Consider the following 16,926-nt stretch of genomic DNA (forward strand, 5'->3'; position numbering starts at 1 on the left):
GACATTGCCATGAGATGTGGCATAGGTCGCAGATGCAGCTCAGATCCTGCATTGCTTGGCTCTGGTGTAGTCTGGCAGCTACAGCTCCAATTGGACCCCTAACCTAACCTGGGAACCTCCATATGCCACGGATGTGGCCCTAAAAAGACAAAAAAAAAAATAAGATATAATGGTTGAGGTAGTACAAAAATATTTCTGTTAGAATCAACCTTTACGGGTTGTGATTTCCAATGGAGGTATCAACTCCAGATGCAGGTAGGAAAACAGAAAACTTGAAGAAAAGAAAAAAAAGAAAAAAGCAGTGTGTAGCAGGGATATTCCAATTAATCAGTGAATTATAATCACAATTATTGTATTTTCTCTCATGATTTGGCATGTCAGGATTTGCATAAGGATTCATCTAGATTTCTGGCTCAGAATGTAGTTATTCAAATGATGGCTGGGCCTGTAATGGGAGGGAATGAGAGGAAGAGATGGGTGCAGCCTGGGCATTTCTCTCTCTCCATGTTCTTTGTTCCTTTTCATGGATTCTTTCCTGTCTGCTATTTTGGACTGCCTCACAGAGTTAACCACTTAGTCACAGAGATTACTTACCTCAAAGGTCAGCACACTACAGCACAAATAGAATTACCAGATTAAAATAGAACAGTCAGTTACATTTGAATTTCAGATAAACATGAAAACCTTTTTGTGTATACATATGTTCTGGACAATATTTGAGACCAATTATACTTTAAAGAAGAAGGAGTTGTTATTTAACTGATTTTAACTGTGTATCCTATATTTGTAAGTTATGAAATCTGGCAGCCATGGTCAAATCTGGATGGCCTTCTGTTTATGTAAACAAAGTTTAAGTGGGACACAGCCACGCTGAAACATGTAGGTATTGTCTATGGAAGCTTTGGCACTGCAAGAGCGGAGCTGAATGGTTGCAGCAGAGACCATGGCTGGCAAAGTCCGAAATATTTACTATCTGACACTTTACAGGGCAAGTTTGCCAGCTTCTGCCTTGTAAAGCAGCTTTCCAGTAAAGAAGGTCAAAGCTACATCCACTTTCATAAGCAAACCAAGGAAGTCTCATAATTCATTTCTGGCATAGTCATAGCTTCCAAGAGTCAAGGTGAGAAGAATTAAACTCCATTTTTCAAAAAGGAAAGGGAAGTTTTCTGAAAAACACGTGAGACTATAGGGAACTTTTGCAGCCATCTCAGAAAACACAAACCAATTACAGCACTCTGAAAACAAATGAGGCATTCACAAACAAAAGTGATTTTTATTTTAAAATTTTCCACCATATAAATTTTAAGACGTACAGATTATGGGTGTTTTCCCCTAACATTATAATTCATTAAAAAGAAAAGAATAGTATTGCTTTTTTAATAAAGTCTCAATTTAAATTCAGGTTTTAACTCTGTTTCTACTTGTGTGCCAAGCAGACTAATATTCTTCTTAAACTAAGTTTCTACAGCAGAAAATGTCAAAATAGATATAAGAGAATACTAAAAGTGAGCATAACTGATCAATTACATGGACAGCAGTGCTTTGAGTGTCACTTCCATGTTTCCAGGCAGTGTTGTTGCTTGAAGAGGAGAGATGGGAGAGACACAGCCACAGTCTTGGTAAAACTGTCAACTTTTCATTAATACATGTTTTCTGATACTTCCAATTTGCCTGGTTAAGGAACATTAGTCATATTGTACTGTACCAAATAACTTGTCTGGACTTATTTCAGAATGTATTAAATAAATTTTAAAAGGCACAGTTTTCCTTCCCCTTTTATATTTTTCTAAAGGTGTATGTTTATAAACTTACCTTCCTTAAATCAAGATTAGATCTTCATAAACCAACAATATGCACAATTGCAGAAAGTTATTAAAAAAAGGGATAAGGAAATTTAGTTGATTTATAAAATTAATGAAAATGTTAGTGCTTATCATTTTAAATCAAATGACAATATTATTTTCATATGGATATTTTTGACCTAATCCATATGTTTTTAATCTTCGTATAAACTCTGAACATTGTGTACCTAAGATAAATACTCACATTAAATATAAAAAATAATCTCATTTAGTGTTATTTACCACATACATGCATTAAAAAATAGGTTATTGTCATACCATTCAAATAATACAGAATTTGCTGGCATGGATTTCTGGATCATGTGGTTAATAGTAAAAATTCTAAATAATTCATGCTCAGTTTTAAATATGAAGCCTATTTATAGAACACTTAATACAAATTATTTACCTAACCAAAAAACAAACAAAAAAAAACATGTTTTAAAAATTAATGAGGGAGTTCCTGTGGTGGCTCAGCTGTAACAAACCCAACTAGTACCATAAGGATGCAAGTTCGAGCCCTGGCCTGGCTCAGTGTGTTAAGAATCTGGCATTGCCTTGAGCTGTGGTGTAGGTTGCAGACACAGCTCAGATCTGGCCTTGCTGTTGCTGTGTCCTAGGCTGACAGATGCAGCTCTGATTCGACCCCTAGCTTGTGAACTTTCATATGTCAGACCCAAGGCCCTAAAAACCAAAATAATAATAATAATAGTAAAATAAAATTTTAAAAATTAATAATAAATATAGTAAGAAAACAACTTGGGGTGATATAATTTGTAACTGTAGCTGATATTAAGAAAAAGAAAATACTAAGATTCAGATGTCTGTGATTAATATTTTGATTCCTCAAAGCAAATAGCTGACTAATTATATGGAAAATGATTAAATATCTTTTCAGGGCCATAACCTCATGGTTCATAGTTGGATTCGTTTCCCCTGCACCACAATGGGAACTCCTAAATATCTTTAAATAAAGCGTATTCAGCTGTATTGTATGCTGCCATTATGTAAACTGATTTACACATCCATATATAGGATGGAATTTTGCAAGATTGTAGTAAAGATTTAGGTGTCAATATCAATTACTAAACAAGTGCATATTAGTAATGTATCTTTTAGAAATGCCATTAAAACTCCAGCACTGAGTTACTCTTTAAATGACTAAACTTTTAAGTTATAATTTTTCTTTTTTACTTAATTCTAGGAAATTCAGAACTTTATAACCATGGTTTTCTTCTTTTGTTAACTTTTAGGCCATTTATTCAGAAGGCAGTTTACTGCTCTTAGAGTATATGATAATAATAGCTAACTACCATTCATTTTGTACTGGTAATGTGTTAAACAATTGTATGTCCTTAGAATATATGTATAATATGGATAATATTAGAAAGCCCTTTCAACTGAAGGGGAAACTAAGTCTTATACAAAGTGACACAAAGGAATCTAATATTTGAATTCTTGCAATTTGGCTCCAAACCTTTGGCTCCTCATTACTACCAGGCATTTATCAAATATTGAGTTAGTATTAAGAACACCACATGAAAAATTAACTCCTTGACCTCACAGATTTCCTTCACAATCTAGTGTTAGAGGTAACACTAATGAATAAATAATATGATAAATAGAATAAAGAGCAAAATATTATGAGATTGCAAAGAGGAAAGGCATCATATGTATGACATCCAAGTTTTAATATTTAGTATCCCTCTAATAGGTAGTAAGAAATGTTATTATAGACAGAAGAAATGGCATGTACAAAGTAATAGAAGCATAAAATTTTGATTGAACCTACATCTTTCCTCATTTGCATCATTTGTTGAGGATACCTTCCAGCATTCTTGAGGTCATGTTTGTTGTAGCAGAGTAAAGCAATATTTTAATTATGCACTTCTCTGTCATTTTCAACTGCTAAAATGTTAAATTCCAGAAAGTAGGCTCTCTATATATTAGTTATCATTTAATCCCTAGCTTATAAATTAGTGTTCGGCTATAGTAGAGGTGCTCAAGAAATGCTTGTTGGGAATAAGTAGAGGAATTAACAATGGAGACTGACATATTTAAGATGTTTAAATGGTATAATTACTATATTAAATTTTAATACTTAATACTAAATTATTAAAGTAAGTGATATTAGGAGAGAGAAACATTTATATAATCATGATTCAATTATTATAGTTAGATATAAAGTATCTTGACAACACATAACATTATAAAGTACTTTTCTAAATTTGACAAGAAGGAAATGAAGGTAGAATCGCCATTCCATTGCACTCAAACGCTGTGTAAAACAGTTTCTTGACTTTCCTTTGTCCTTTAAGTCCACTTTTCAAACTGTGGATTCATTCTCAGAATAATGTTTTAAAATGTATAAAATGCATAAGATTACAAAGAAAACAAATTATATTGCAATGTAGTTATTCATTTGTCAAATACACTTGTCATATTTTATTCTAAATTCATCCTTATTAATGTATTAAATGATAAGATCTTGTAGATAGCTCCATAATTATACTTATAAAATACCAATGAGTGTAAATGATATTTTAAGATATCTACGAATATTCTTCTCTTCATCATAGAAGATAAAACACAAAACAAACTAACAAAAAGAAAAGTAAAAATTTTGCTTATATCATCTAGGAAACTCAGTTTTAATGGAAAACCTTGACCTTGTTGATACTGCAGTCATAATTAAGTTATGTGGGACAAATGAGATTGCAAAAGTGACCCCAATTCTTCATCAGTCCCCTTGCCATATGGCTTTGAAGTCCCCTCCCACTCTAATAATTGTTTTGAGCACTTGACCTTCTTTGCCAAGGGGTTTGTAGTAATGTGATACAAATAAAGCCTTATAAAAGCACATATACTACTGAACTTGTTCTTTTTTGCAGCTTTTCTATTGTCATAAGAACATTCCCAGCTTAGCTTGCTAGCAGATGAGATATGTGGGCTAGAGATAACTCGCTTCAGTGGTCCCAACTAAGGCCATCCTAAATCAGCAGACAGCTGGCCAAATCCCTATGTGTAAACTAACCCAGCCAAGGTCAGCAAAGTTGTTTTGCTGACTTCTAGATGACCCCAGAAATGTGAGTTATAAACACTATTGCCATATGCCAGCATTATTTTGGCGAGAAGAAACTAATTCCAATCTGCACACTTTCATTTAATGTCCCTTAAATTTAGAGATAGAATAAAGTAGTTCCTTTTAAATATATTGTATGTATGTATGTATGTATATACAATGAAAACTTTCATATGTCCTATTTTTCATGAAATCTTATTCTATGCATAGTGATTAACCATTAATGAAGTCAATTCTGCACAATATAAGTATTTAAAAATACGCATTTCCTAGTAAACTATAAAATCACTTTCATAATGAGACATATTTTAGGGTTCATGTAAAATTAATGATGGGCAAGGACAATTTGAATATCTGCAGTCAAATAGATTAAACCTAATGTTGACTGAAAAGATAAATGTATAACATGAAAGTTGTGAGTTAAGTTTTATTTGGGCCAACATGAAGATTATAGCCTTGGAGACAGCATTTCAGATAGCTCTGGGGTACTGGCTCTGAAGAGGTAGGGGGAGAGGTCAGTCAGTATGATACATGATTTTAGTGAAGGGAAATACATGCAGTCAAGCACACATTTTGCAGAGGCTTGCTGCCAGTCATAAGGAACAGATATCTCTGTTATTGATTTTAGCGCTTTTCTAGATATGAGGAGGTGCAAGAAATTGGGCTCGTAAGATCTTCTCCTGAAAATATCTAATTATCTGAAGGTCTGTTCTACCAATTCTTGCCAGAACACACAGTGCTTCATTCCTAATCTCCATCCTGAACTCCTTTCAGGGTGTGTTGAAGGTCACCGGCTACAGTGGCTAAAGACTTCATCTTTGTAGAGGCAAATAGCAAGTGCCAATTTTTAGATGGCACCTACATTGAGGAAAATGTCTGTATAAGACTGTACACTGAAAAATAGTATATAGATTAAAAAAATAAGTAAAAAGACACTCATTTTCAAGAAGTTAAATATTTATAAAAGATGCAAATAACATGTAGAAACCATGAGTCTAAGTTACATTAACCATGAGTCTAAGTTACATTAACTCACCTGTTATACTTCTCACTAAGAAATAATTTCCCTTAATGTCCACAGCTTCCAATTATACCTAATTTATGTTATTTATTTATTTTCTTTTTTTTTTAATTTAATGATTTTTTTTTTCCCATACAGCTGGTTTACAGTGTTCTGTCAATTTTCTACTGTACAGCATGGTGACCCAGTCACACATACACATATACATTCCTTTCTCTCACATTATCATGTTCCATCATAAGTGGCTAGACATAGTTCCCAGTGCTATACAACAGGATCTCACTGCTAATCCATTCCAAAGGCAATAGTTTGCATCTATTAACCCCAAATTCCTAGTCCATCCCACTACCTTGCCCTCTCCCCTGGCAACCACAAGTCTGTTCTCCATGTCCATGATTTTCTTTTCCATGGAAAGGTTCATTTGTGCCATACATTAGACTCCAGGTATAAGTGGTATTATATGGTATTTGTCTTTCTCTTTCTGACTTACATCACTTAGTATGAGAGTCTCTAGTTCTATCCATGTTGCTGCAAATGGAATTAGTTTGTCCTTTTTTATGACTGAGTAGTATTCCATTGTGTATATATACCACATCTTCTTAATCCATTCATCTGTCAATGGACCTTTAGGTTGTTACCACGTCTTGGCCATTGTAATAAATTATTTAAATGCACTTCAATGTCCTGCTTGATTTTTAATTTATGGCATCAAAAGCAGATTTCTACATATTTTAGTCCAACATTTTAATTTCATTTTAGAAAAAAAGTTATTTAGCTACAGCAAATAAAATACAGTGCATGCTAAGTCAAATGTATTTGTTCTGTGTTTTCCAACAAATTTGTTTTTTGACATCACATCTGGGCACTCTGCAAAAAGAAAACATGATTAAAATAGAACTGTACACAGTGGCCCAAAGAAAAGAAGTCAGTCCATAAAAAAATGGAAATAAAATTTCAAAAGAACAAATTGAAGTTAAGGAAGGGTAAAAAGCATTGGTATTATGTAAAACAAACCCACGAGAAGCTATTTCATCTACAAAAGAACTCTGAAGAAAAACTATGGCTAAAATTTTCTCACAGAGAGACCACTGAAATAATTTTAATATTTTTTGATAAGGTAGTTAAATTACTAAAACAGTATCTTTTTTCATTCTTTAAAGAAAGTGTTACTCATTAAAGCCTCAAGTTATATAGCTTTATTATGAAGATAAGATCAAAACTACAAGAAGGCATTTGAGTAAATCACTAACCAAGTTCCTCTCCATCTGGTTTCACTCATTCAATAATTCCATAAATATTTATTGAACACCTTCTGTTTTCCAGGCACTCCTCTGGTTGCTGGGAACAGGACAGTCAATAAATCTAACAACATGTTTACTTCATCATCACTTCAGTGAGAATAGACAGAAATAATATAATACACAGAATCAGAAATAAATGTTTTGTAGTTAAAGAGAAATGCCTGGAAAAGATAAACAAGACTGAAGGCATAAAATATGGAGGATTATTATTTTATTACAGATCATTAGGAATGACCTCTGTGATGAAGTTAAATTTGAATTGAGACTGAGAGGAAGTAGTGCCTATCCTTAGGTGTTATAGATTGAATTATGTCCCTCCAAGACATATGTAGAAATTCTAACACCCTCGTACCTGTGAATGTGACCTTATTTGTAAATAAGATCTTTGCAGATGTGATCAAAGGAAGATGAGGTCATTAGGATGACCCTTAATCTAATATGACTGGTACTCTTTTGAGACGAGAAGGCAGAGACACAGGAAATGAGTATTTCATGCCTTGTGACAACAAAAGCAGAGATTGAAGTGCCATAAATACAAGCCAGGGAATTCAAGGGATTGCTGGCAAACCACCAGAAGTTGAGAAAAGGCAAAGAAGGATGCTCTCCCAAGGTTTCAGGAGAGCCTGAACCTGTCAACACCACGATTTTGGACTTCTAACCTCCAGAATTGTGAGACAATAAATTTTTCTTGTGATAAGTCATCTAGTTTGTGGTACTTTGCTATAGCAGTCCCCAGAAACTAATATACTGGGAGAAGATAATTATAGATTAAAGAAACAGGAAATGTGACAAGTTATGACTATTTCTGCATAAAGAAGATGAGTGGCAAAGGATACAAAGAGGTCTGATGGATGGAGAGCACATATTCAATCAATTTCTCTAATAGTCAAAAAAGTTACTGTGTAACTTTAAAATAATCCATATTAGGAAAAAATAAAAACTGTACTTAAAAAAAGAATAAGCCTGGAATTCCCTGGTGGCCTAGTTGTTAATATTTGGCATTGTCAATGCTGTGGCTTGAGTTCAATCCCTGGCCCTTCCACATGCCATAAGCACAGTCAAAAAAAACAAAAACAAAAACCCATAAGCCTTTCTCCAAATTTGAATGTTTTAATTATTAAATGTGATGATGAAAGAGAACAACTAGTTTTTTAAACTACAAAAAGGAAAAAGATTAAATCTGCAAAGAATTGTCATTATAATGTTTCCATGAAATTAAATAAACAAGAGATGATAAAATAAATGTAGTGCCTTTTATTAAAGAAAATTATAAAATAAAAAAAAAGCACTCAAGGTAAAAGTAGTGCTTACTAAAATACCCAGTTTTTGTTAGTTTCCTGAACAAATGATAAGTCTACATTGTCTAAGGATTAAGCAAGTGGCCAAAATAAAGTAAAATAATATCAACCATTATAATTTTTTATTCAAGCCATAGGATGAAATTCATCCCTTCTTTGCTAGCAAAGCTCTAAGAAAAATATTTAAACTCCTACTGAATTTATGTATTACTTAGCTTCATTTCCTGCTTTACTTTTCTCATTAACACTTACATTTACTTGTGTGTTCTTTTTTGTTCGCTAAAATACAAGTGCATGAGGGGAGCAATTTTATCCATTTCGTTCATTGTTGTCCTCTTTAGTGCCAGAAGAAAGTCTCAGCAAATATGTATTAAAAGTCTGCATGGTATAACCTCTATTGTTTGTGTACGTGTACCAGCATGTATATGAGGGAATGAATCTATATTAATATAAAAAAGAACAGGAAATAATTACTATTACTTAAAATCTGGAAGTGGGAGGATGTTGTAAAATTTCTACATTGAGAAAAAGCACAGATTTCTAAACACCAGAAAGATCTAAATAAGCATTCAAAATAGATTCTGTAGTAAAGTACTCATCTAAACCTAAGTACCTCCTAAAGGTCCCAACATCAGATATGATCACATTGAGAATCAGGGCCTCAAAATAAAATTTGGGGAAGACATAATATTCTGTTCATAGCATTAGATCAGCTTCATTTTCCCCACCATTCAGTGAGGTAATGTTATTGATTTGTTGTGTTTGATTACTTTGGCATTGATTTCATTTTGTTCTGGGGCATCCAATATTCTGGATGGTCTTTATTTTTGAACTGCATTCAGAAATGTTCACTCTCTATGGGTTTTGGAAAGTAAATGAGTCAGTATACATCATCCATACTTGATCACTCTAATAAAAACCACGCGTGTCTACTTTGTAGTCAACAACTCTTTGCTTCCAGATCCCTGGCAACCAGGGATCTGTTTTCTGTCCATACAATATTGACTTCTATAATACCATACAAAAGGAATTATCCACTCTATAGCATTTTGAGTCTGGTGTGCTTCATGTAACAAAATGCACTTAGATTTCATTTGTGTTTTTATATGAATCATATAGCTTTGGTCTATTATCAAAGGATAGTATGTCATTTTATGGATGTACTAGTTTATCTATTCAAGGACAACTCTATAAGGATACATAGTTCCTTGGTTGCTTCTAGTTTTATGATAATTAGGCATAAAGCTCCTGTAAGCATTCACATGCAGGTTTTGTGTGGATATAATTTTTTAAATCTTTTTGATCAGTACCTAGCAACAAGATAGCTGAGTTGTTTGGTAAGCATATGTGCAGGAGAGAATTAACTCAACAGGTTTGAGTTGCGGAAACATTATGCGTTCCCCAAAAGAGTCTGTTTCTATAACTGTCCCTTGTCCTGCTTCTGTGAAAGTCTGGCAGTCCTCTTCTAGAAGATTTTCACTCTCACTCTAGCCTACACTCAGCCTCCAGCAATTTCTCATGATTTCTAATTTAATAACTTTACAGGCTCATATGAAATCAGACAGTCTTCTGTCCAAGAAAGCAAGTTCTTAGGTCATATGTATGCCTACCACTGTCTGTCTATCTCCAGATTTGGGGTGACTGTCCTGTGAACTCTGATGGGTTTCACAAAACATTCATTTGATGCTGGTCCAGGTTTTTTTTGTTGTTGTTTTTTTGTTTTGTTTTGTTTTGTTTTGTGTGTGTGTGTGTGTGTAAGAATGGAAGTGTCTTTCTTTTCTTTTTCCTCGTGTCTATGCAGTAACCAGAAGCCTTTTGTTTCTTTGTTTTTGATTATCTCTACCTGCCTCTCTGCAATGATTACAGATAAAACCCTAGAAGAATAACCTTCTTTCAAGAAAAGGGATGATAAATTAAATGATGTGAGAAAAATCAGAATGTGGTTACTCATATAGTAGGGCTTGATTTGAAAAAGATTTGAAAAATCTTTTGAGATAATGAAAATTTTCAATGTATTTTTTTTTTTAAATGGCTGTACCACAGCATATGGAAGTTCCTGGGCCAGGGTTTGAATCTAAGATATCACTGCTACCTGTGTCACAGCTACAGCAATGCCATTGCTTTAACCCTCTGCACCAGACCAGGAATTGAACCCATCCCTCAGCAGCAACCCAAACCACCACAGTCAGATTCTTAACCCACTGCACCACAGGTGGGAACTCCAATTTTCAATACCTTGATTTGGGTGGTGGTTACATAGAATGTATCTATCTGCTTGTATACTCAAGGTTTGTGTACTTTTGTAAATTATGCCTTGATAAAAATAATTTTAAAATATGGAAATTAAATTATTTTGTAAAGCTTACTTGGCTTTCCATGTTTCAAATATTGGACCTCCACTGTACTGAGTTACACAGAAACAGCCTTATGCAAGTAAATCTTGATCAACAGATGGCAGCTTAGTGTGAAGAAAATGGTATTGCCTCTTCTTCTTCAACCCCAAACCAGAGGTACAAAGTTTGGAGAACATTAGTTGGTTTCTGCTTCTGCTACCCACCTGGGCAGGGCACAAACTGCTTAATAGATGCAACTGCCCTGCTCAATTGTCTAAAGATTGGGAGGAGAAGGTAACTTACCAGACAGGGAGTTCCTGTCGAGGTGCAGCGGAAACGAATCCAACTAGGAACCATGAGGTTGCGGGTTTGATCCCTGGCCTCCCTCGCTCAATGGAATAAGGATCCAGAGTTGCCATGTGCTGTGGTGTAGGTCACAGACACAGCCTTGAACTGATGATGCTGTGGCTGTGGCGTAGGCTGGCAGCTACAGCTCTGATACGACCCTAGCCTGTGAACCTCCGTATGCTGGGGGTGCAGGCCTAAAAAGCAAAAAATAAGAAAAAAAAGGAAAAAAAAGAAATTCTAAATAAGAGAGCAAACTAATATATACCACACTCAGTCTGCAGACCCCCTGTCTTTTAAACATATTAGTAATGTTAAATATTTTCACATTAAGTTAGATATACATTAGAATGATGTTAATGAAAGGAATTCTGAAGCTATTTTGGAGAAAAAAATAGTGATTGCATCCATAAGTGGAGATGTCTCACTTTGACACTTTGTTGCCACCATATACTATATATATATAGGATATATATAGATATATACATATCCCAGCTTTCACCATGTTTTCTCTGTATTTAAATCTAGTACCTGTGACCTGGATGGTTCTCTGTGTTTTCGTTTAAAATGCATTTGAATTGGCTAAAAAATTTCAAATTCACATGGCTAAAAAATAATCTATGAAATTAAATGCTCCCTTCATCGATGGTAAATTCTTTTGTATTCTTAGAGTGTTAATGTTTGTGAAAGAAAATATATAAATAGTCTTATCTTTGGTCATTTTTAATATAAAAGATAGAATACTTGACCTTCTTTCCCATATGATTTTTTGACTAAGAGTCTGCCTTGGAGAAAATTCAAATTCTTCCATAGTGTTTTCTCATTCTTTTTCTTTTTTTAGTACACATTATTACATTTGTGGACATGCCATGATTGATTTAACCAATTCTCCATAGCTGGTTAATTCAGGGGCTGACAATAAAAGTTAAAATTAATAAGCTAGCATATATATCATGTATATGTGCAAGAACAGATGTAAGATAAATCCCCAGACCAAAAAAAAAAAAAAAAATGCTGGGAAAAACTACATATACACGTGTAATTTTGATATATACTACCAATTTCCCTTCCAGGTTGTTTGTGCCAATGTGCACTCAGCAGTAATATATCAGATGTATTGTTTCCTTAGTCTCACAAAAAGAGTATGTTATCGCATTGGATTTTGTCAAGTGGATGGATGGTCTATCGTATGACGAAGTAATTTGCTTTATTTTTTATTGAGGTAGCATGAACATGTTGTAAAATACATAAATCATAAGTGTACAGCTTTTTCGCTTTTTGCATATGTATGTATGAATTTTTACATATGTTCCATTTGAGCACCATCCCGTGTCAAGATATGATACACTTCCAGCATTCTAGAAGGCTCCCTGATTCTACCATCCATACAGTACACCCCTAAGTATAAGCGTTATTTTTACTTCTATCATCAAAGTTAGTTTTCCCCATTTTGTATTTAATAGAAATAGAATATAAATAGTGTTAGTGTTATGGTGTGTCTGGCTTTTTCCCACAATATTATGTCTTTTGTATTTATTCATGATATTATGTACACATATTTTTCATTCATTTTTATTGTTGCGCTATCCCATAGTATTAATGTCACATATTACTTATCTGTTTCATGAAAAAATTAACACTTGAATTGGTTCCCGTTCTTTGCCACTAAAAAAACAATCTCTAGGCATGCTTTATCTATATCCCACAATATTTAATAGGTTGATTTTCATCATCATACCACTGAAAATATTTTCTGACTCATGTTTGATTTCTTCTTTGACCCAGGGATTGTGCAGATTTATGTAGCTCAATTTTCTAGACAGTTGGAGATTTTTTCCAGTTACCTTTCTTCTAATGTTGCATTCTAATTTGCTTCCACCTATTAAGAGAGCATATACAAATGACTTTAAAGTTTTTATCTTGGTTACTACATAATTTATTACAGAAGATGTTAATTTCAACATGCACTGGAAAATATTATATTTTACATTAGTTGGATATGGTGTTCCACATATCTCAGATACATCAATACTTAACCATATTATTTAAATTTCTGTGTTTTTAATGATTTACTTGTTTGCTTTATCAAATTTTTAGAGAGGGAAGCCTGTAAAATTCTGATTGTGAATTTTTCTGCCTCAGCATTTAGTTCTGTTAAATCTTCATTTTTGCTTTGGAAAAATGCTCTTATTAAGTATATACAACTTAGGCTTGCTACATCTTATTATAAAGTAATATTTGTGTCACTTATATATGTTTAAATACATATTAATTAATTATTAACTTTATAAGTAATATTAAGTATATACAATTTAGTCTTGCTACATATTCTCATAAAAGTAATATTTAAATATTAAATATATTTATATATTAGTATATAACTATTACTTATATATATTTATATGTATTTATATCATATTAATACATATCTTTATCACATACTCATTCGCATGGTAATTTGAAAATTAGTAGAGGCTATAAAACTAAATTCAAAAGAAATTTTACATAACAAAAAGTTGTCTCCTACAGGGATATAAGTTAACAACTCTGGAACAACTATTTGTAATCTTGAATTAAACCACTAAATAAATGAGTGCTGCATAATGTAGCCAGGATTCTCACTGTTGGAATGGAATGGGTTAAAGATAAGTAAGGAGAGGAGGCTAAAATGATCTGTACAGTAGTGGATTATTATTGGTTACATCAGTATGAACTCATGTTTCACTTAATATATATACAGATGGCTACATATAAAAATATTTGTAGATATGTGCGCATATGCAGGAAATTAGGGCTCCTTGGAGAACTAACTGAGTTATAAGAATAGGGCAGGAGGGAGTTCCCATCGTGGCACAGTGGTTAACAAACCTGACTAGGAACCATGTGGTTGTCAGTTCAGTCCCTGGCCTTGCTCAGTGGGTTAAGGATCCGGCGTTGCCATGAGCTGTGGTATGGGTCGCAGACGTGGCTCGGATCCCGTGTTGCTGTGGCTGTGCCTGTGGTGTAGGCCGATGGCTACAGCTCTGATTTGACCCCTAGCCTGGGAATATGCCGTGGGAGCAGCTCAAGAAAAGGCAAAAAGACAAAAAAAAAAAAAAAAAAAAAAAAGAATAGGGCAGGAGATATAGATGAGGAGCCTGGCGGCACATCTTGTGTTTCCAAAGGAGGGGGGAAAAAAAAAGAGAGAGACAATACTCAAAGAAACCTATAAGGTTTCGCTCTTATGTCAAAGGAATACAGGAGCTAAATGAAAAAGTTTCCAATGGCCAAACTGGAATAATTTAAGCAACAAAATAAATAGTAGTAGTATCTCTGCAAGGTGATTAAAAATTAACATCAGGAGTTCCCGTTGTGGCGCAGTGGTTAACGAATCCAACTAGGAACCATGGGGTTGCAGGTTCGATCCCTGGCCTTGCTCAGTGGGTTAAGGATCCGGCGTTGCCATGAGCTGTGGTGTAGGTTGCAGACGCGGCTCGGAACCCGCATTGCTGTGGCTCTGGTGTAGTCCAGGGGCTACAGCTCCGATTAGACCCCTTGCCTGGGAACCTCCATGTGCCGCAGGAGCAGCCCAAGAAATAGCAAAAAGACAAAAAAAAAAAAAAAAAAAAAAAAAAAAAAAAAAATTAACATCAGCAGTGATAAGACATGTTAATAGTCTGTTCTCTGAATGTGACCTAAGGGCAATGATACTTAACCTCTGCAAATATTAGATAAATCCTAATTGAGGGACATTGTATAAAATACTTGATCAGTACTTTTCAAAATCATCAAAACCTCTGAGAAACTGTCACCACCAAGAGGAACCTAAGGAGGCAAGACTGCTAATACAATATGGTGCTCTGGTGGTTGAGATCCTAGAATAAAAAAGGGAAAAAGTAAAAACAAGATATTTGAATAAGTATGGACTATGTTTAATACTGCTGTATCCATCTTGGTTCATAGGAGTTCCCATTGTAAAGCTCAGTGATATGAACCTGACTAGTATCCATGAGGACACAGGTTCGATCCCTGGCCTCACTTAGTGGGTTAAAGGATCAGGTGTTGCCGTGAGCTGTAGTATAGGTTGCAGACAAGTAGGTCACTCCAATCCTGCATTGCTGTGGCTGTGGTGTAGGCAGGCAGCTACAGCTCCGATTCAACCCCTGGCCTGGGAACCTCCATATGCCACAGATGCAGCCCTAAAAAAAAAAGTCTTGGCTCATAAATTGTAACAAATGTAACACACTGATGTTGATTTTAGTAACAGGAGAGGCTGGATGCTCAGAGTAGGAACTCTGTATCCTCTGCAACTTTTCTGTTAACATATTCTAAAATTATTTAAAACAAAACAGAAAAAAAAAAATCCTGTCTGTTAATGGCAAATGTGTCCATTTCTAGCCATTTTAAAATGTTAATTAAAACACATATTAAGCCCAAGCTATGTTTAGATCTTAAAGTCAAATTGAAAAAGAAAATTAACTGAAGCAAAGGGGAAACACTACATGTACATGTCATTTAAATTGTCATTCTGAAGCAGATTTCAGTTTACACTGCAAACTCCACCATCAATTATTATTCATAAGTCACATACATTTTCACTTATTAACAAATGGAAAAAATGGTATCAACAATGGAAGTAAATCAATAAAATCAATACATTCTGAATAATAAAGTCAATTTAATACCCAAAACCTCTATTGATTAAAACATGAAAATTAAATTTTTTACTGCAAATTTAATCAATTTATTTTTACTTAGAATTCTAAAAATTAACTCACCTTGTTGCCTTACCTACTAAATCTTTCATATGTTCAAATGTGTGAATGAAATAAATTATGAATTTTGGTTTCTTAATGACTTTTAGCCTTTGCAAACATTTTGGTGTAGAATAAGGGAGTCTCACTGAATAAGCACAGTGCCTATTTATAGAGAAGGGGGCCAGTTAATCCTAGGGTTGATGCTCCATTTCGTGTGTGCAAAGAAAGGCCCTCCTAAAAGAATGCCGGAATAGAACAGCAGTGAAACTTTCAGCACAAGTGGAGAGGACATTTTGTTTGGGAATAATATACGTCCAAATTCTACCTGATAAAACGGACCATAAGGCTCTTTACAATATACCACTAATAAAGTTACTACACTGCTCTTAAATACACAGTGCTGGCAAAATCATATCAGAAAGGAGGATCTATTACAGCTTCCTATTTTTGTTTACCCCAATCTTTAGGAGCAGGGATCATGTTAGTATTTAGCAATCAGGCTTGAAATGTGTCTTTAGAATTAGAAAAATGCATGCTTAGCAGATAAATCCAGCAGGAATCTTGAAATAATATATGGAATCATACCAGGTGACTTTTTATATTTTTGAAGAAACTTATTCTAGAATATAGTAAATTAGCAGCCATAGACAGTAGAAATTCTGGCCCAAGAGAATTCTGATAGCAGTCTTAAACATAAGTAAATTGGAGAAAGCACTTCAATTTACTTCAAAGTCTATATAATAATTGCCTTCATTCCACTACAGACATTGAGGTACTTTTAAAGAAATAGTAAGTCTAATAGAAGATATCCACTAAAAAAATAGATAGCTTTTTACTATCTTTTGACAGCTCAAGGTAGACTGTGTGTTTTAATTAATCACATATCTTGTACATGTAAATCCAGATAGGTACATTAAACCAATATAATTAAAATTCAGATTGCTGTGAAGCTATACCAATAAGCTCTGT

The sequence above is a fragment of the Sus scrofa genome, chromosome 11, assembly GCF_054392235.1.
Source record: "Sus scrofa isolate SSC_HxYL_T2T_F1_AM1 chromosome 11, Sscrofa_HxYL_maternal_Yorkshire_Landrace_v2.0, whole genome shotgun sequence".
In the NCBI taxonomy this organism is placed as follows: domain Eukaryota; kingdom Metazoa; phylum Chordata; class Mammalia; order Artiodactyla; family Suidae; genus Sus; species Sus scrofa.